Source organism: Dasypus novemcinctus, chromosome 23, assembly GCF_030445035.2.
Source record: "Dasypus novemcinctus isolate mDasNov1 chromosome 23, mDasNov1.1.hap2, whole genome shotgun sequence".
Taxonomy (NCBI): Eukaryota; Metazoa; Chordata; class Mammalia; order Cingulata; family Dasypodidae; genus Dasypus; species Dasypus novemcinctus.
The window spans coordinates 46755129-46777227 of record NC_080695.1 but is presented as its reverse complement, the minus strand read 5'-3'; the positions used below and the strand labels follow the sequence as shown (position 1 = coordinate 46777227).

At 41.6% G+C, this 22099-nt stretch overlaps 1 pseudogene; it reads right to left on the bottom strand.

Moving 5' to 3' along the window:
- Positions 1-14923: 14923 nt before the first annotated feature.
- On the bottom strand, positions 14924-15041 carry LOC131275722 (5S ribosomal RNA; annotated as a pseudogene).
- Positions 15042-22099: the final 7058 nt, after the last annotated feature.

Below are 22099 nucleotides of genomic sequence, written 5' to 3'. Positions count from 1 at the left end.
TATAACAAATTTCATAGGGTAAATAAGAGGGAAAAATAAGTGTCTGAAGGTTCTGTATCGGGGATCCTCCCTTTAAAGAGCTTATGTTAAAAAGCTGAGTCTCTAGCTGCCCTGGATTTACCTGACCATACTCTATGGCATTTTGCACCTTGTATGCCTTCCTTAAAATAGCCTAAATACACAGCATTACTCAGCTGGCGCTTTGCAGGTTTATAGGGGCCTGTTGACAATTGGAAAGTCTGCCCAGCAAAAACTGCATTGAGAGCTAGAAAAAAAAAGAAATCCTCTCAGTACATTTCTTCCCTAGAGGCTTTTATCAAAATCTGCACTTGGCAGTTAATATCCACCCAACGCTGAATCAATCTGAGAACTGTATAATCTTTAACAAAAAGTATTATACATTCCCCACAATAACCAAAGGGTTTTATTCTTTCCCTTGGAACTGGAAGAATAAGAAAACAAAAAGTAGGGGAAAGAGCTTCATGGAATCATGCAAATGCCTTTTATGTCTAATTTCATGGTATTTTTACTCATTTTACTGCTCAGTAGTGCTGTGGTGGCAATACGTAATGCATACCCTAATCCTCTTACTCATAGGGTTAGCCAATCATTCATCAATCGTGCATATTGAATACTGGGAAAGAGTTTGAACTCACTTGGCATATTCATAATGGTTTTAATCAAGTCACTTCTTACAAAACTGTATAGATGTGATGACGTTTTTCCTTCTTACCTGGTAGCAGCTGTTTAGCCCACAAAATTTAAAATAGTGAAGAAAAAAATTCTTAGCTTTGGCTACAGCTTCATGTTAAGTTCAGTTAAGTGGCCATGAGCTACACTGGACAACACAATCCTGAGGAGCAGTAACTGACAGCAGCTGATAATGACATGGACTCCCCATCTGCCATGCCTTTTAATAGAATGTGGACAAAGAAGGTGTGCTGAAAAATTGTGCTAAAACTCTGGTAAAATGCCATAACTTCCAATGGAAAGGTTTTATCTCTAAGAGGCCCTTTAGCAGAAATTTTCAACAGTGAGCATTTGGAGAGAGACTTCCTGGATCTGCTGCCTCCTCATCATGTGTGGAGGAAATTTTTTAACCTTTCTGTGCCGATGTCACCCTCTATAAAAAAGACAAATAGAAGTACCTTTGTTTTGGGTCAATATAAGGACTAAGTGGGTTAACATATAAAATGGTTATACTGCAGTCTGGGGCCTATTGAGCAAAATGTAAACATTAGTTAAATAAAGAAATAAATTTGTTAAAGATTGGATTTTCCAAAGAAAAACAACAAATTGGTGTGCATGTGTGTGTGTATCAAGTTTAACCATAAAAAATAGGATTATTGTGAGAAAGTGTATTTCCAATACAAGATATAATAATTTGTAAAATGATTCAGTCAGAGACAATGGCATTTAGTAGTGCGTGCCCTGGAAGAAGCACTTATTTCATTCTTTAGATCTGCAAAATGGTCATAAAAATACCTATTTTCTAGGCTTATTGAAAGCGTAAGACCAACATTTATGAAACATCTGACCCACTCGAAGTTCTTAATGGATGACCATCATGTTTTTGCTGAATAGATCTTAGCTTACAATTAAAATATGGATAGTAAATCACATTTTGGAATTTAGGTGGGTGATGGATGGCATTTCTTTTCAGAAACCCATGTGTAATACAATAATTATTGACTACTTACATGAACCAGTTACCTTACTAAGTACTTTGGAAGTCTTGCTTCATTTGATATGGAAAGAAACCCCAAAGATAGGTACTCTGATGAGCTACATTGTACATGTGAGGAAACGGGGGTAAAAAAGGTTAAGTAACTTGTGAAGGTTTCACATCCTGTGGGAAGAAGGATGGCAGATGAGTGCCCGCTCTGGGCTCCCGAGCACTGCTCACAGGGCTGCCTTAGCAGAAGCGAGAGAGGCAGGGGGCGCAGCGCTCAAATAACTCTCCTTTAAACCCGTGACTCCAGCCCAGGACTGCCAACCGCAGGCATCATTCCAAAGTGTCTGTGAGGGAGGAAGAACCCTGACATCTTGGTGACTGCCAGGCCCCGTTAATTGGTTCATGTAGATTTGACCGAACCTTTCACAAATGACTCAGTTCAGAATTCTAATATTACAAAATTAATTGGCTCTGCTCAGTTTGAGGTGTAGCATCATCCTGAGGGAGTTTGCGCTGTGCTCTGAATTTAAAACAAACAGAAAAAATTCACCCTAGACTCTGGAAATCTGCCAACTTTGTGTGAAAATGAAACATGAAATTGTGTGTTTCTAAAACTGTTGAGTTTTCTCCTCAATAATTTACTCTGATAATGTTAGGCACAATTAGGGACCCTTCATTCCTGTAATTCCCAATCTATTTGCCTATAAAGATGTATCTTCCCCTATGCTATGTAATAGTGACAAATGCCCTTTCTAACATTTTATGTTTTCTCTTTACTTATTTATAACACTGTGCAGTACCATTGGCCATATGTCAAGGAATTTTTCTCCAATACCATTGCAGAATTGATAATGAATTTGTATAGATTAACCTGAAAACTTTATAAGATAAAAGTAAATATTCTGCTGAGAATGGGGAAGTAATCTGGAATAGATGATATCAGTAATTTCAGCTAATTCTATTAGTCACTCTTAGGTGGCTATTCCAACATCAACTTTTCCAAATTTTTACATGATGGGGGCAAAAGCTATTTAGATAGACATAGAAAGTTGACATTAGGGCACTATGTGTGACAAGTTATGAGCGGGCCACAAAGGGAGTAGCTATTTTCACTGGCCATAAGGAAGATGGGCCAAACTGCATCATGTTTCTTAGCATGCGAGTAACTTATTTCCTTTGTCTGCTGTTAAATTTCTAGAAATACGATACCGTGTTCTTACTGGAGATGAGGATCAAAAAGTGGTCCATTTCTTTATGAATTAAGTATTCTTCCTGTGCAGTGAAGCCTGTGGTAAAGGATGTGGAGAGTTTTCATTGTGGATGCACTCACAAAAAGGAGCGTTCAGCTCAACACCGAGAAGAGTTGTGCTGCCAAAAACACGGAGGCTTGGCTGTGCCCTGTGTGAAACCAAGAGTGTTGTCCGTGGATTGGGTGCAGCTGCTCAGAGGTGCTAGGAATTAAAGGAGAACAAGCACTTGGATGTGACCCCACTGGGCTTGTTGTTCTGATTACATCACCCAAATCAAAGAAGACCTGCATTTATGAAGCCTATTAGGGAGTAACTCATCTACCGTATATACATACATGTTAATTTTAAACAGAACTATTTGAGACTGTATTCCTTTAACAGAAACTTCCTCTGATAGCCTACTCATCCACTACATGCACCCACACAGATATTAAGGAACATACCAGCAGTTGAGTTTCACACATAAATTAATTATTATTAAAAGAATTGACAAATAGGCCAAACACATTTTTCAGTTCAATCAAGAGGATGAATCCATTGATTCTAATGTGGGTGTTTGCACTGATTTTATTTTTACAATATCTATACATTTGCTATCATTTTTGGGTTATTCCTCCTCCAAGAGTGGCTGAAGCTGCTGACATGGGTATTTTTCAGAATTTAGGCCTTTGTTAATTACATTTATTCTTTGACTTAAGCTCTCACACAATTGTACATGTTGTCATTAAGGCAAAATTTCAGCAGTAAAAGGAAAAAAATTCAACTTGCCATTTTTCACTAACATTACCTCAGAAAATTTAATTAAAAATATTCTCTTGCCTCTGTTAGTAACTCTCAGCCACATTTCTTTAGAGAGAATGGTTTGCTTGCTGTAGCAGTTTGATATGTTTATGAATTCCAAAAATAGATATTGGATTGTGTTTTTAATCTGGTCTGTAACTGGGCATGATTAAGTTATGATTAGGGCTTTGATTGGGTCATGTTATTAGGGTGTTGAGTCCATGCCCCTTTGTGGGTGGGGACTCACAGATAAAAGACATGGCAAAGGACAGAGTTGAGGGTTTTTGATGTTGGAGTTTGATGCTGAAGCTTTAAGCTGGAGCCCAGGGAAGTAAGCTCACAGAGGAAAGAGATTCCAGTCCTAGGAGGAGAGGAACCCTGAGTCCAGGAAGAAGCAAGCCCTGGGTAGAAAGGAACCTTGAACCTGGAGAGCAGCAAGACCCTGTAAGAGAGGAACCCAGGAAGCCTGAACCCTCACAGCAGTCAGCAGCCATCTTGCTCCAACACATGGAAGTAGACTTTGGGGAGGGAAGTAACTTATGCTTTATGGCCTGGTAACTGCAAGCTCCTACCCCAAATAAATATCCTTTATAAAAACCAACCAATTTCTGGTATTTTGCATCAACACCCCTTTTCTGACTAATAAATTTGCTTTTCTGATACTAGAACTTGAAATGAAATTATAGTAATTTTTGTGACTTGCATTTAACACTGCCACACAACTAGCTTTTATTACCACCTAGATTTTCTCTCTTCATGAAAGTTTATCTCATTCACCTTAAGTCAGTATTCTATAAGGAGATGTCTTCCAGGTTGCTTTGTCCTGCCAGCTTGTGGTGGGCTTGTGATGGAGTCCTCCGTACTGCAATGGACAGAGCAGCTAATCAGCCTTTGGAGGCTTTCAGCAGAAAGATTGACCCAAAATATGGCAGAATACTGGGGTCTATACCAGGGTATCCAAAGATAGCTGAAAACCAGTGAAAAAGTCAGTGACTGTGGCAACAAGCTTCTGTACCAGATAATGACATGCCAAGTAAATAGAGAACACAATCAAGAGGGGAGCACATCTTTTGGAAATGACCAGAGAGCAGCATCTGCACTCAGAAGTGGAATGGGACATGCTAACCTCTTCTCACACCAGCCTCACTATATTTTGCTCCTTTATAAATATAACAGGTATTTTAGAATGCTCACGTCTCATCTCATTTTACTTTTCTTAAAGTGCATTAAAAAAAATAAACTCTAGCTAACAGACAACTATTGTGACATAGGTTTTATTTCATTAAAATGTAAACAGGACCAAATGAGGGTAACATTCTTCCGAGGCATGGTTCTAGTTTCTATAGCAGGGAATTAACAAGTTATTGTTGATATCCTTGGTGTGAAAAAACTCAGCTCAAGAACTGCTTCTTCTCAAGCGGGTGTTTCAGTGTATAAAATACAGAATCACATCTCATGGCCATATACCAATATAACTCTTTTTTTGTTGGACAGTTGTAAGGATAATAATGCCAGGCAAAGACAGCTGCTGAGCTGTTTTCCTTAAAAGCTCACCCACCCCTGGTTTAGGCCATGGAGACTGAATTTGTTGCCTGTAACATACACAGATAACTATTTCTGGTCAGGATGATGTCCTCAGGAGGGCTGCTGTGCTGCTACCCACTGGAGCTCCGTGTCTACCTGTCTGAATATTGTGTCTCATCAGCCTCTTAACTCTCTTCATAAAATATTCAATCGAATATCTGTGATTCTATGCTAATGCCAGACTTCTCCACTAAATTGCAGGCTCTATGAGAATAGGTACCACGATTGGCTTATTCCTCACAGCAGCCCCATAATTTTCAGGGGGCCAGACGTCTATCGGAATTTAAAGGAAAATATGTTATCTGACTAATGCACTAATACATAAGAGAAATTCTTTGTCTTGGGTAATTGCAAAAATTACACAAGGATTTGTTGGGAATGACTATATCCCACCCACTTTAATAAAAACCATATTCAATTCATTGTGGTGTTTATATTGAAAATACCACAAAGAATGGAAAGTTTGATTCAGATATCAGTGGCCAGGTCATCCTCATCAAGGAAATGGTGAGGTAGTGGTTTTGAATTATTCTCTTTGGATCTCTTTCTGTGTGTCCTCCCTGTTTCCTATGACCCACAGTTGTGGAGTCTTATTTATTACAGACACGTATTATCAGCTACAGAGGACACTTGAAAATTGCTAACATACTCAGTAAATTATACAGGCTTCAAGTACTACAATTGACTTTGGTGTTGGATATTTTTTTCCATTCCTATAAAATATTCTTGAGCTCTTTTCTGGGATGCAGATAAGTTACTTGAATACACTTTGATCCTTTTGGTCCTGTTTTTAAGATTTGTTAGGTAGAACGTCAGTTTGCAGTCTATTGGTAATTGTTCTCCACTATTTAGGTGCAATGTCTGAATCAAGAGGCTTCACTAGCCTGGGAGGTGGTAGTGGGCGCTGCACTCAGTGCTGTGTGTGAGGTGGCCACTGCTATCTTTGATCCCTCAGGTGGTTCTTTTCTTGGAGAGTTTCATCATGTGCATGTGTTCATCAGACCAAGCCTTTTTTAAGCACCAAGTATGGTAAAATGTCCCAAAGGGGGCTGAAAAATGTCCACTAAAATCTGTGGTTCACTTTTTCCAAAATGTTAGACATACAGCCATTGCTGCTTCTGTGGCTCTGATATTTTTAAAGAAGTGATTTTTTATTTTATCTGGTTTATATAATTCTTTTATGTAGGAACATTGTTTGGCCATAGATTATTCTGTTTTCTCTAAAATACTCTATCTGCAGAAATTCATATGATTCATAATTTATAAAACTTATTGATAGATAATAAATGTATATGATTTACAGATGATATAGTCTCAAATTTATTTTATAGATTGTGTGGGCAATATAAAATTTTGTTTAACCAGGGCTTTTGCAGTAGCCAGATAAGAAATAGCTTTTGACAGAGTCAGAGAGACAGATAAAGCAGATACAACCCCCAGATATTGGCTCCTTTGAGGGCTAAAGAGACCCATGGGAGTTATGGTCATGGCCGATGGGGTTAACTACCAGGGCAGATGGCCCCTCTTTGGAAATGGTGTTTATGTGTGATGAATCTGGACTCAGATGGGATCTCCCTTCATAAGACTTTCATGCTAATGTGCTGGAGGTGCAGTTAATGTTGGGGTTTAAGATATATTTAGGGGATTTGAATCTCTGGACTGACAATGTGATAGCCAGATCCTGAGCCTCAACAGACTCCAGCACCTACAATCTGATTTATTGGACTTACCACACTCAGCTAAGATGGAGGTGAAGAAGGACAACCACCACACCATGGAGCCTAGAGTGATTACAACTGAAAATGGGAGGATTGCATCCAGCATCCAGGTGGAATCTGAGCCTCCTCTTGACATAAAGGTGCAATGGACACAACCAATCCAGTGTCCACATAGAAGAGGTGGCATTGGATTGGGAAAAGTGGACATAATGGACAAAGGGTATGGGGAAAGGCAGGAAGAGATGAGAGGTGGAGGCGTCTTCGGGACATGGAGCTGCCCTGGATGGTGCTTCAGAGGTAATCACCGGACATTGTAAATCCTCACAGGGCCCACTGGATGGAATGGAGGAGAGTATGGGCCATGATGTGAACCATTGTCTATGAGGTGCAGAGGTGCCCAAAAATGTACTTACCAAATCCAATGGATGTGTCATGATGATGGGAACGAGTGTTGTTGGGGGGGGGAGAGGGGGGGGGGTGGGGTTGAATGGGACCTCACATATATATTTTTAATGTAATATTATTACAAAGTCAATAAAAAATAAAAAAATTAAAAAAAAAAAAAAAAAAAAAAAAGAAATAGCTTTTGATTTGACCAGAGAAATAAAAGTGAAGGTCATAAAAATCAAGGAATTTAGAAGATATTTTGAAGAGAGAGATAACAGGACTAGCTCATGGATTGATCTGGGCCCAGAATAATAAAAGCAACATTCTGGTTTGAGTCTAGGCAACCGGGTTGATGGCTATGCCAATAATAAAATATAAAATATTATGGGAAGAATTGGGTGGAATATATGTTCTTACAAGAATTCCTTTAATAGCTGCAAATTTTAGACATTACCTAAAAATATTTTTCTGTTAATTTTAACACTGTGGATATGTTAATATACTTTGTCAGTACTGTCCTAGTTTCCTATCTGCTAAAAGGAATATCATGCAATGGGTTGGTATTTTAGTTTCCCAGGCTGCTTAAGCAAGTACCATGAAATGGGTTGGTTTAAGCGATGGTCATTTATTAGCTTTTGGTTTTAGGTTAAAAGAAAGTCCAAATCAGGGCATTCTCAAGGCGATGCTTTCTTCCTGAAGGCTATGGTGTTCTGGGGCTGGCTGCCTGCTTCCTTGGCTCCTGTGTCACTTGGCAAGGCACATGGCGGTATCTCCTGGTCTCTCCCTTCTCATCTGGGTGCCTCTAATGTGGTTCTTGCCTCCTTTGGCTTTCTCTCTCTCTGAACTTCATTCTCTTATAAAGAACTCTAGTAACAAGATAAGACCCATCCTGATTGAGGTGGGCCACACCTTACCTGATGTATCCTCATCAAAAGGTCCTACTTACAATGGGTTCAAAACTGGAATGGATTAAATTTAAGAAAACGTTTTTCTGGAGTACATACAGCCTCTTACCACCACAGTTGCCTTAAACAATGAGAATTTATTAGCTCATGGCTTTGAAGCTAGGAGAAGCCCCAAATCGAGGCATGAGCAAGAGGAGGCTTTTGCCTTAACAACTGTGGTATTCTGGGACTGCCTCTAGGTGACCTTGGTCATTGGCTTTTTCTTGGACCTTAGATTCTCCACACATGGCAGCATCTTCTTCTTTCTCTTCCAGGTTTTATTGACTTCACCTTCTTTTTGTTCCCCATGGCTGCTTCTTCTCTGTCCAATTTCCTTTGCATATAAGGACTTCTGCCATATTGGATTGAGGCCCAGCCTGATTCAGCTGGCCACACCTTAACAAGAAAAGACCTCATCAAAAGGTCCCACCTACAATGGGCTTACACCCACAGGACCAGGGTTAAGACCTGAACTCACCTTTTGTGGGGGACATGATTCAATCCACAATTACCTAAAACATGATATAGGAAATATTACCTCCATTTTCAGAAGAAAAGGTTTGATATGGGATATATTAAGTAACTTTCTCTAAGTTACATAGGAAATAAGTGGTAGAGCTAATATGATAGCCTAGCTCCTATTTCTAATATATATCACAGAAGTGGAAAATGTTAACTAAATAGTTGGATAAATATGTTTGCTTCCCAAGGGAGTAGTCAGGGTTGGAGACATAGATTTGAAAATCATGAGTGCATATATGAGAATTAAATCCATGAGATAGGATCAGACCAGTAAGGAAGAAAAGTATAAAAGAATTTGTTGTACAATGTTAACTTCTTAGTATGTAAAAAAACATTGAGTTCTGCTATCTGGATCTTCCAATGGGATATTCATCTCCATTTTATTGTGTATTTCATCTCTTTCATATATTACCATCTATTGTTCCTTAAATTAAAAATCTATGCAGGAAAGAAGTGACTATGTAAGATAAGGAAAAGTGAAAAAAAAAGAAAAAAGAACACTGAATGCATAGGATTTTAGCCTCAAGCATAAATGAAAGGGTAAAATACACTCATTATGCTATCCCATCAGCAAGAGTCAGGCAGTCATTTCAGCTCAGGGTTGTTGTGTACTAGTAGTGAAAGTCATTCAATTGTGTATGCTTGTCATTAGAAATTAAATTTTTAATCTCTGTTTCTAAACACAGCACTAAATATTAATTTTACTTGTATTAGTTATGAGTTATACCACTATGTCCTTATAATACCTATTACAAACTTTCATCTCTCTTTGCAAGTTCTCTGTACATCTCTTGCTCCCTGTCCCAGCAGATAACTTTCCCTATAAATTCAGTTTAAAACTTAGGTAAAATTTTCCAATTCCTGATCCTCTAGTCTATTTCCTACTGCCTTTTCCACCTAAATTGAATCTTTTAATTTTATTAATATTCCCTAGTTTATGCTCAATAACATTGATTCATCTATTAATCCACTGTCAATTTGTTTTTTCCAGTAGTTCATGCTTCTCTGTTTTCCTTCAGTATATACTGGAATTTCTTACAACTGGTAAATGGGAGAACATATAACAAAAGAAAAACCTCCCTCAATACAACAACTCCTTCTTTTTACCAGTCTTTCTTATTGTATTTCTCACTTCAACAGTCAAGCTTCTTGAAAAAGTAGTTTATAAATTTTTTTCAGTTTACTTATTTTCTTACCTTCACACATCAAACATCAATTTATTCCCTCTTAAAATGTGCATGGCATTTCCCCCAGCTGCAGGTATAATCTATATTTTCTTTCTCTTGAATCTGGGCTGGCTTTAGGACTTGATTAACCAATTGAATGCTAAGAGTATGTTGGCATTTTCAAGGGTAGTATATAAGGAACCTTGCAGTTTCCAGCGAGGCTTGTGGGAACACTTCTGTGTGGAGCTAGCTACCATGTCTGAAGCCAGACAACCCTGAGACTTTTAGGCTGTGACAAGCCAAACCACTTGGAGAGGCCATGAAGGATAAGAGGCTATGCCCAGAGAAAGAGGGTGGTCAGAAGGGCCAGGCATGTGAGTGAGGTGGCCAGCTAGAAGATCCACCAGATCCAGCTACCTCTAAATGAACAAAAAACAAAGTGCACAGCAGAGTCCTCCTCAAATCCTGACCTCAAACTCTTGAGCAAGTTTTCTAAAGTGTTCCAGGTGACTTAACATTTAAATGTAAATCAGACTGACTTCTCTTCAAACTGCACTTAAATGTAACAAACAAACCAAAAGAAGGTTGTTTGTCCTAACTTAATGTGAGTAGCTAGTTAAGGTCTTTGGAAAATTTTCTGAATCCAGGAAGCACATTTCCAGTTGTAAAAAAGGAGACAATTATAAATAAGATCTAGTCAGGGAATGTGAACAATTCAAGGTAAAAAACAGGAACAAATATAAGACTCTTAATAGTTGCCCAAAAGCTTCATGGACACAAACCAAGAGGAAACCTAAAAGGGTGGCCAAAATTGAGGTGAACACTCTGGAACCCAGCTATCTTCAAAAAATGTGGGAGTTTGTGAAAGGCATTGATGACAATAAGAGACTTGTAAGTAAAGCAAGAGTTTTACAGATAGTTGCTTTTTGGGAAGGCAAATAGCCAAATTCCAGGAATGAAATGATTGAAGTTTACAGGTGGAGCTAATTAAGAACACCTGGTTGGAATAGACACTAAGAAGCTAGAGAGGGAAGGTAGTTTCTGACACCTGCATTTAGTTCTGTGGACATTTTAGAATTTTATAAACCACTATCAAGGATGTGAGGCATACACTGAGGCCGTGTTTTAGCGGACTGTCCCACTTACATTAGTATATCATTAAAATAAGTAATTTTCATAGTAAATCTACTTCTTTGTTACACGCTATTTCCAAAATGTTTAGACTATGTTTTAAAGCGAAGTACAACTGACAATTTTGCTAAAACCCTTTCTCTGTGTTTTAAAGATTTTTTGAGATTTCTACTCATAAAAAAGCACCTGGAGTTGTAAATTGTTAGCATGTTATAAAATGTACTTGTTTCACTGCAGTTCCTTTTGCTAATTGTCCACCAAGGGCTGATGGAAGCCTTTGGAAACTTTTCTGCAATTCAGCAGTTAAGCAAGATTTCCCACAGGCTCGGCCAAAAGGGGTCCCCTGCCTTCAACACCAAAATCCATATTGACAACTTGCCATCGGCCTCAGGGCTAAACCTAAATAGCAGAGCTTCATTCCCCAAAATAAATTAATGCAATCGAAACTTGGCTTAAAATGACTGAACTTTTAACACATTTTTAGAAATTCTTATTACAAAGTGAGTGGCTTTGATTATGTACTCTTGTCAGGTATTCTTGCACTTAGGAACTATCCAAGTAAAGCTTCTGTTGAGATACTGACAACCCAACTCTCCCTTACCCTGACACATAAGACTCTTCAAATTCTGATCACTACCTCCTTGTCCAGACACATCCCGCACTTCCCTACACACGTCAAAACTGAAGGACCTATATGCCTTGAGAGTATATAAATAAGCATATGTGTGCATGTCTACCTGATTACACACCAGTGTGTCCATTTGAAATGCTCTCTCCTCACTAGTACATCTGTGAGCCTCCCGTAATGTAATAATTAGACCAAAAGCTGTAAAGAAACAAATATTTAGGCAACACATTCCACGTGAGGATGTTATGTACTTCTAATAGTTTGCCCCACTTCAATCCTTCAGAACCACCTTGAGGTAGATATTTTTTTCCATCACGTCTGAGGAAGTGGGGGCTTAGGGCAATTAAGGAACTACTCAGGGTTAGACATACACTAAGTAACAGAACTGGAACATGAATCCAACCTATCTGACTTTTTGCCATAGCTTCCCAATATTCTTTATCGTTTTCTACAGTCTTCATTTAATGCTAATAGCAACGAAATAGGTTTAAACAGAATGGAAGTCCAATCTTGATATAACTGCACCATTCTCATTTTCACAATTTAGATTCTTATGTCAGACAAAGATAAAAATTCAATTTGCCTTGAATTCTTGCAAGAGTTGAGTCATTTTCATATGTGAAGAGTACTTTCCTAAACTAAGAAACAAGTGCCCATTCCTTTTGTGACTCTTTTCTGGTGTCCCAGACTTGCTAATTAGCTCTACCAAGTCTTGTGACATTTTCTTCTCACAGGGCCACAATGACTCATAAACAAAATTCTCTGATTAAAATGGTGATGCATGGAAGGACAGACATTAATGAAATATTTTTTTTTCAAAATAACTGAATACTGTAATTCTATCTGCATTAATCTTCTAGTGCTATTAGCTTTAGAAGGAATCACCTGTCATGGCACATGTATTAAAATTGGCTCTTTTACTGTAATCCACATTCACCTGTAACACTGCTCATGCAGTAAACATTGGATAGAGGCATCAAAAGTTAAACATATCCACTAAATTATACATATTTTGTTGGCAAGAACAAAAATAATAGGGGCTGCTATTTATCAGATATTTTCAATATGCCAGTATTGACGGTGTATGTGTGCCTTCTAATTTTATTCTTACAATATACCTAATTTATTTTAGCAAGTAAGGAAAAGGAAAAAATAAATAAAACAGGAGTTAAGTAATTAGTCAAAGGCTATAGGATTCTAAGTTACATGGCTGAATTAAAACCTAGTTTCTTCTGACTCTAAACATATGGTAATTATATTGCCACCTTTCTGAAAATTGCATAAGCCTCTTTCTTCTTAGGCGATTGGTCAAAGTGCAGATTTCCTCTAGGTAGTTATCATGGAAGGTAACTCCACTATGTCTGTTAGAACAGTAATTTCCAAAGCTTGGTCTTCTGACCCCTAGGCATCCCAGAAATCCTTAAAGGGAGCCTGAAATGTCAGTGAAATTTTCTTAATAATACTAGGACATTTTTGGCCTTTTTCACTGCGCTGACATTTGCAAGGATGGTATACAAGCAATTGCAGTAAAACTGTTGGCGTCTTAGCATGAATCAAGGCACTAGAATCAAGTTATTATTTTCATATCCCTCACTTCTGTGTACTTGCAATAAAAATAAACAAATACAAGCAAAACCAGTTTTGCCTAAGAATGTTCTTGGTAAAGCAGGAAAAATGTATAAATTTCATTAGTTATCAATCCATGAGCACACATTTTTAAACATCCATTGTGACAAAATGGAAGTATGTGTAAAGCACTTCTGCTGCATACCAGAGTACAAGGTTATATCCAGGAAAAGCATGTGCAGCACGATTGCTATGAGTTGTAGGATGATCTAGTAGCTTTATTCATAGAACAACATTTTTATTTAAAAGAATAACTGAGAGACCATGGACTCTCAGAACAAGTTATCTGGAAGCTATGTTCTTAAAAGAAATCAGGTGAACCTGTCATTTTAAGGGAAACAACTGACAATATTTGTGGCTAATTGATGAGATTCAGGCTTTTGAGAAAATTATAATTTTGGAAAATTTGTTTTTGCCATCATGAGTTTAATAGTTTCCTGAGAGAGGCCATTTGTTTTAAAGTAAGAGCACAAAAAACTAATTGATGAGGTTTCAGATTTCATGTTTTAACTAACCATTAGAAACCGTTATTTAAGGAAAGTTGAATGTTGGTGTAGTAGCAAAGAAAAATATTCATCATGATCTGGAAAGTTTGTCAAAATATTCCTTTCTTTTCCAAATACATATCTGATTGAAACTTGATTTTCTTCATGTACTTCAATCAAGGCAGCATAGTAAAATAGATTGAAAGAAGCAGCAGATATGAGAATCCAGGTATTTTCTATTGAATCAGACATTAAAGACCTTTGTAAGGATATAAAAAATCATTGTCACTCTTACCACTAATTTTTTGGAAAATATAATATTTTAAGATATTAAACATACATGTATTTTGACAGACTGTGTATTTTACCATTTTTAATTAATATTTTCAGATAAGTTGTAGATGTACAGAAATGTATTACATAAAATATATAAAACAAAAGGTTCCAATATATCAACCATCCTATTATTAACACCTTGTGTTAGAGAGGTACATTTGTTATAATTAATGGATGGACGTTTTTAGAGATGTATTATTAACTCTAGTCCATTGTTTACAATAGGGCTCATTGTGTTACTGAAGTTGGGTAGGGCCTGTCCCCTGCGCTCAGGGGGCCACGGGAAGTCTGTGGCATGGGGCCCATCGGCGTGGTGCCAGGCAAGCCGGGAAAAGGCGAGAAGGGGCAGGCCCGGTGTGCACGGTTCCAGGGCACGGGCCAGAGGCAGGGCCCGCCGGACGCCGACAGGTCTAGCGGGCCTGGGGTCTTGGGCCCAGGCGCAGTGGGCGCGGGCCCCTGCGTGCACCAGCCAGGTGTGGGTTGGTGCGGGGCTGCGAGCTCCAAGGAAGGGCTGGGTGGCCGCCGCCTGCGTGGCTGCCTGCGTGGCTGCGCCGCCAGGGAAGGGCGCGCGCGGGTTGGGGTTGGGGTTGGGGCCGGGGGCCTGCATACCTGGCCCTGAGGGCTGCGGGGAGACGGGCTCGGGGCGGGCAAAAGGAGCGCGACCGAGAAGGAGGGGACGGCGCGTGGCAAGAGCCAGAGCACCCAGTATTCCCAGGCGGTCTCCCATCCAAGCACTAAGCAGGCACGACCCTGCTTAGCTTCCAAGATCAGACGAGATCGGGCGCGTTCAGGGTGCTAAGGGCGTCGACGCCGGCTGCCGCCCCCTGCAGCCTCAAGAGCCCGCTGCGGGCCGCCGCGCAGTCAGCCGCCAGCCTTCCGCTCCCGCCCCGCCCCCGGAGGCTGAGGGCGGCCGCCTCCGGGACCGGCCTTTCAGCTCGCCGCTGCCGCCCGCCGCTCTGGCCCTACCTGGCCTCGAGCCCCACCTCCCCCGCACGCCACTGGCTCCCGGGACCCCCGCCGCTCGCCTGCCCACACGTCACCGGCCCCTGCTCCGCCCTCGGGCCCACGGCGCGGGCCCCGCGCCACCGACGGCTCAGTCCGTGGACGGCGCCCTGCGGACCCCCGACCACCACCCGCACCCCTGGTGCCAGGCCGGCCGGCCCCCGACTCTCCCGAAGCGACCCGCCTCAGGCGCGAGCGCCGGCGCCCCCTGCCGGCCGGCCCTGCCTCACCACCCCGCGCCCGGGCCAAGCACCTGCCACCACGCCCAGCCGGCGCCCCTGAGCCGGTACCGCCCCGGCCCAGGAGGCGGGGCCAGCCCCAGTCCCGGCCTGCCGCCCACGCGCCCGCACGCCTCCGGCCCCCCACACACGCGCACACACGCCCCCACCCCGCACGCCTTACCGCCTTACCCCCGGAGCTCGGGCCCTGGGCCCTCGGCCGTCGCAGCGGGTCCTCGCGTCCAGACCTCGCGCTCCCGACCGCGCACAGAGCTCTGCCCTCGGCCGCCGGGGCCGCCCCCAGGAGCCACGCCCACCCGGAGGGCGGGGGTCGCCCCGCACGCCGCCCGGCCTTCACGCCACACAGCCGCGCCGTGCGCGGGAGCGGCCGCTCTCCCTTGGAGCGGCGGCCACGAGCCGGCGTCGGATGCGGGCGGCCGCGCTGGCTGCAAACGCCCGCCGTGGAGCCAGGTGGAGAGCGGCAGGTGGCCGGATCGGGGCCAGGCTGTCCGCAGGCCTGCGCAGCTGGGGCCAGAGCAGAGGCCCTTGCACCTGGCACCAGGGGCTGCCCAGCCGCAGCGGGAGGCCCCGAGGCGCACGCAGCGGAAGCGCCCCCGGGCCGCGGCGGTGGGCGTGGCCTCGGTGCCCGCGCACCTGCGCCTGGGCCCTGCCGGGCTGCCGTGGGCACCGGCCTCTCCTCGCAGAGGCCCTGGGCCGCAGAGCTGGGGCCCCGGCCCGCTGCCCTGCCACCCCGAGCCCCTGCAGGCGTCCCGGCCGCAGCCGGTCTAGGCCTCGCTGTCGCCAGCGCCTGCTGACGGCGGAGCTCGCCCAGCTCCTGCAGATGCGCCTGGCGGGAGTCGAGGGCGACACGGCCGCCGGCTCGGCCAGACCTTCCAGAAGGCGCCTGGGCACTTGCCGCCGGCGGGAGGGACCCTTGCAACCCGCGCCGCGCGCCCCGTGGGGGAGATCCCCTCGGGAGGCCGCTTCCTTCAGGTCTCCCGCTAGCGAGACCCGGCCTCCGCACACCTGCCCGCCGCCAGTGACACCCTGCACCGCTGGGCCTCGGTCTCCCAGCCGCGAGCCCAACTGGACGCGGAGCCGGGCTGCCAGGACCAGCGCCTCTGCTCGCCGTGCCCTCGTGCGCCCTCGTGCCCCGAGCACAGATCCACGGGCCCTGCCGTCCCCCCCGGGGGAAGGAGGCCCCCGGCTGCGGCTGTGGCCAGAGGGGCACGGGCCAGAGGGGCAGGGGCCAGAGGCCTCGCGGGCACTGCACCGTTGGATGTCCACCGGGCAGGGCAGGGAGCTCTGGTCCGAGCGGGCCCGCGTGGCGAGTGCTGGTGTTTGGGCTGGACCCGGCGGGGAAGGCATGGGCCCAAGACCCGGGCTCAGCCAGGGGAGACCCCCATTTCCATTAGTATGTACACTTTAAACGTTTTATGTAATTCTGTAATACAATTCATTAACATCCACCTCCTTCCTAGTAACACAATTCAAATGCTAAAAAACTGAAGCAAGATTAAGTTGAAACAGGTAGGTCCCTTATAGGATTATGAGCTCAGAATTCTGGCTAGTTACATGGACTGAAAAGTTAACTAAAAACAGGGATGGATGCAAACCATCTTTTCTTTTTTTTCCCCATTCTTTGATTTGCCAAACTGCCTCAGTTCAGTGAATATTCTGTGATGCAATTCAAGTCTTAATATTGATTTCTGTATATGTATGACACATAGAGTCAAATAATGTTCTCTTCTACTATATTTGAAGCACATTCATTAGCTTCAAGCAGCTTGCAGCCAGCCTCATGGTGGAAATGCTTGATGAGTTGCTATAGAAACACAAATCAAAATAAGGTATAAAAGAAAGTTTCTTAGAAGAGATGACATAATTTGAATTTTGTAGAAGATAAGTTAAGGATATAAAGGAAAGTTCATTCCCATCAGAGGCCTAACAGGATAGGAGTATATACCTTGCCTGGAGTTTTTCAGAGGAAAAGTGTGGCGACAGGCATGGGAGGTAGTTGAAGGGGAATTACATATTATACCAATGTGGTTGAATATTACTTTGAATAGTATGGGGAGATTGAAGAAATTTAAGCCAGAATGAATATATCACATATGGAGGTTAAAATAATTCCTTTGGGAGAAATATGGAATATATATTGCAGGTGAGAAAAATGTCAGGATAGCAGGAGAAAAACCACTTAGTAATAGTCAGGGGGAAAGGGTTGGATTTTATAGGAGGCAAGAGATAGACTCAAGCTATTCCTTGTCAGTCTCATAGGAATTTCTTCATGAAATGCTCTCCATTCCCTGACATTTTTCTCCCAGGATTCTCTTCAATCTATTTGATATCTAGGATTAAATGATGAGCTGCCTCACAGGACAATCAGAATTTGTGTGTACTGTCATTACTATGCATAGTCCTTATAGAAACGTTTTTGCTGTTACATTCATTCACAATCTATGTACTGACTTCTAGGCAAGGCTCTGTGTATTAAGAATTATGGTATAAAAACCAAAGTCATAGTCATGATAGGGCATGATGCTTGCCCTTGTGGTTCTCAAAATAAAAGAGAGATAAGGCATGTGGAAAACGTGTTAAGAGTGTGGACCACATTTAAGCAGAAAATTCACAACAGTAGGTGATCTCTTCCCCGGGGAGTGAATAGGAATCCACCTGAGATGTTCTGTTTGAACAACAGTTAAAAAGTGAACATGATCACCAGGGAAGAGAAAGACTTCTTCTATAAACAGAGGTAGAGTAATATACAGGGAAAAGAAGTATAGCACAATGGATTGTTTGGGCACCGGGTTTGTGTTAGGAGTACCGAGTTTTAATGTACATTTTTCCTCTGGATTGTCACTTCATGTTATAAAAGAATTGATGCTTCAATCTCAGCCTTTTCATAAGCATCTAATGTGTCATCAAATGCCTATACATCTGTCCTTACATCCAACAAAACATCATTTCAGTGTCCGGAATGAGAAGAAAGTACTATCGATAGTCGCACGTCTACCTACCTGACGGCTCTGCTCTGGCAGCAAGTGAAACACTGGCCTGCTGAAAATATCAATCTGCGCATTTATGCACTTCCAGAACAAACATACCTCAGCTTGGGAGATCACAGCCCTTCAAGGTTATCCAGAAGACCCTGTGTTTCTCTAACTCCAGCTTCAGAGGGTGAGGGACAGGATTGGAGGACAGGAAAAAAGGTGATTATTGTCATTCCCTTGCTTAAGGACATCTAAGTACAAAGGATGAAGAAATCGGGCTTGCTCTATGTTGTTTATATAGCATTTAAAAGCTGTTCATAAAAAATCCATTGAGGAACCAATTAGTTTGCAGCTCATTTCATGTTTAAATACTTTGCCAACAATTTACCCCATATTTCATTTAAGCTGAAGTTGAATATCAAAAAGAAAATCTCTTCGGCATGGGCTTGATGCTAATTAACATCATTATGTTTCTTTCCTTGTTCTTTTAGCTAAAGGGTTCAGAGGTGCTAGGTGCATACAAAGTCAGTCAGACACTGTAATACCATTTGTTTTTGAACAACAATTTACTCTAGCTTTAAAAAGAACATATTGTGAATGGGCTTTGCCAGTACTGCTTTTGGATGTCATTAGGTTTACGTGGGTTATGGCAAGACGGATAATGAAAGTATACTTGTATTAAAAAACAACTCGACTGTATCATCATTTCTCCACATCCATGTTTCTAACTAAATATTCCCTTTACCATAATAACGAATTGACAATGCATTTATTTAAACGTTCAATTTAAAAGCAGCTTTGGAGTTGATACAGTTATAGTGGTGAAAACAAAGATAACAGCAGGCTAAAAGCTTTGTGGAAATTGAAATGCTGGCAACCCCATTTAAATAATTTTGGTTCTACCCTGATTTGCCTTCCTTATATTAGAATAAGACTTGTTCACCTTAACTGTTGCCAATTTGGAAAGTTTAGCTGCTCTTTTTTTTTTTTCCTTTTTTTTTTTATTAAACAGTTATTATGTGCCAGACACTGGATGAAATGCTTGCTTTCATTTTTTTTTAATTTTTAGTTTTTTAAAGATTTATTTTATTTATTTCTCTCCCCTTCCTCCCCCGCCCCAGTTGTCTGTTCTCTGTGTCTATTTGCTGTGTCTTCTTTGTCAGCTTCTGTTGTCAGTGGCAAGGGAATCTGTGTTTCTTTTTGTTGAGTCATCTTTGTGGATGTCAGCTCTCCATGTGTGTAGGGCCATTCTTGGGCAGGCTGCACTTTCTTTCATGCTGGGCGGCTCTCTTTATGGGGCGCACTCCTTGCTCGTGGGGCTCCCCTACACGGGGACACCCCTGCGTGGCACGGCACTCCCTGCGCGCATCAGCACTGCATGTGGGCCAGCTCTACATGGGTCAAGGAGGCCCGGGGTTTGAACCGCGGACCTACCATGTGGTAGGCAGACGCCCTATCCATTGGACCAAGTCCGCTTCCCTAGCTGCTCTTTTGACGCCAAAAAAAAATGCTTAGGGAAATCCCCGGACTTAGTAAATATTAATTAAACAACAACAAAGAAAAAAGAAAAATAATATTTTTTCTGAACCAAAGAACCAAGTTATGCTTTATCATTGTTATTTTCAAGAATGTTTCAAACCCAATAAGTGTGCTATAGAAGAAGTTTATGAAAAATACTACTGTACAAATACATATAGAAATAAGATTACTGTAAGAACAAATTCTATTTTTATGACATTTAATAATCTATAAAACGAAGGAAAAAACCTATTTCAGGTATGTATTTAAATACCAACTGAATGTGAGGAAAATCAGGTGTTAAACACCCTTTAAATGAAATGATGTCTTTTATTTTAATTTGAGCTCATGTTGAACAAGTGTTTTAATATCTGATGCCTAGTAGACTCCATCAAGTAGTTAATTATGGTCATCTAGCCCTGACAACACAGGCACTCCAGCTATATACTAATTAGTTATATGGAAAATACAAACAGTAACCAGTGAACCAAGTCAACTCAGAACTGGAGGACAGCAGTTTTAACCAGAGCCATAAAGATGATTTAGTTAAACCTCCTCATATGTAGGATGAGAATCTATGTATTTTGGCTTTTAGATCATGCTTCCTTTCACACTGTATCATAATACTAGCCAAATTTGTCTCTTGTTGAGATCCCTGATTTACTGTTTTGCCCACATACTCTCTCGGTTTCTCTAAATATTACTTTATTCTCTCCTCCTATCAAAGTCTACTCTCAGGAACAGAGTACCTTCATTTATATAAAGAGTCTATTCTAGTTTTTCTCCTGAATCATTTTTTTAAGAGAAAATATTCAAATTAAAGAAGAGTTCTGTTTCCAGGTAAGTTAGAGAAACTATTTGAGGATTCTGGGGGAAAAAGAACAGATTCTGGATTGAGGGAAATTATGGAATTCAACTATACACTTCAAGAGGAGTTCTGTTTCCAGGTAATTTAGAGAAACTATTTGAGGATTCTGGAAAAAGAAACAAACAGATTCTGGATTGAGGACAAATACAGAATTTAACTATAGACTATGACTACCAGGGTGGGGATTGGACAAATGTGTGATTTTAAGGGAATAGAGTATTAGAGGTTTTTGTGATGATGGAACTTTTCCTGGATGCTGATTGTGATGATAGTTACATAAATCTAAAATTCATAGAGAGGAAGTACCAACAAAATCAATTTTACATATGCTGACTTAATATTTTAAGTGTAGTAAAAACGTGGGGAAAATACGAATGAGGGAACTGAAGTCCCAAGTAATGAAAGAGCACTTCATCCTTAAATTAATTCAGTTTTTAGGTCTACCATATCCAGGCAATAATAAAAATTGTTAGAGGTATAAGAATTGTTCAAAGAAGACTGCAGCCATATAAAAGTGGCCCACCATTTTTTTTAATTGGGTATACATGGTACCAATAATTAGAGACTGGTAAACTTGATATTGTTGCAGTGTAATCTGAGGAGAAAAAAGGAAAATAAGAGTAAATTGTGATTGATTACAAAAGGAAACTATCAGTGGGATTCTTTTATCTAGTTAGAACTATATTTCATGTCAGAATAGTCTCAATTTCTTTTTTGATTTCTGGGCTGATAGGTCTGGGAACAACCATAGACAATGTCTATTGACTTAGCCTTCATAATAGATGTAAAGCTCACAGAAACCCACAGCATTCTACCATGGACAGAGATTCCTAGAGCATGAGGTCCAGGTCTCAGCACCACATTTTAAACAGAATAAATAAAGACATGGGTACATTTAGAGTGATGGATTTGGAGAATTAGCAAAATCAAAATAAACCCGATAACAATTACCAATTAATAAGACTGTGGTAGGAGTAAACTCATTACCTGATGTCAGGTATGCAATACTGTTGACGTGTTCATAGAACTTTATAGCTCACAACACTCTCAAGACTTTGAGAACTGTTAATAACTTGCTCTAGGTTATAAAGTAAGTTTCCAAGTTAAACTAAACTGTTTTTTCCCATGACCATTCTACTAAATCTCGCTTAAAATAGGGATGATTAAGTAAATGGGTGTATTTAAACTATGGGAGGTGGTATTTACAGAGAGAAGATGAGGGCGTAAGAAAGCAGTCTTCAGATATTTGCAGCACCTGAAGAGAACAT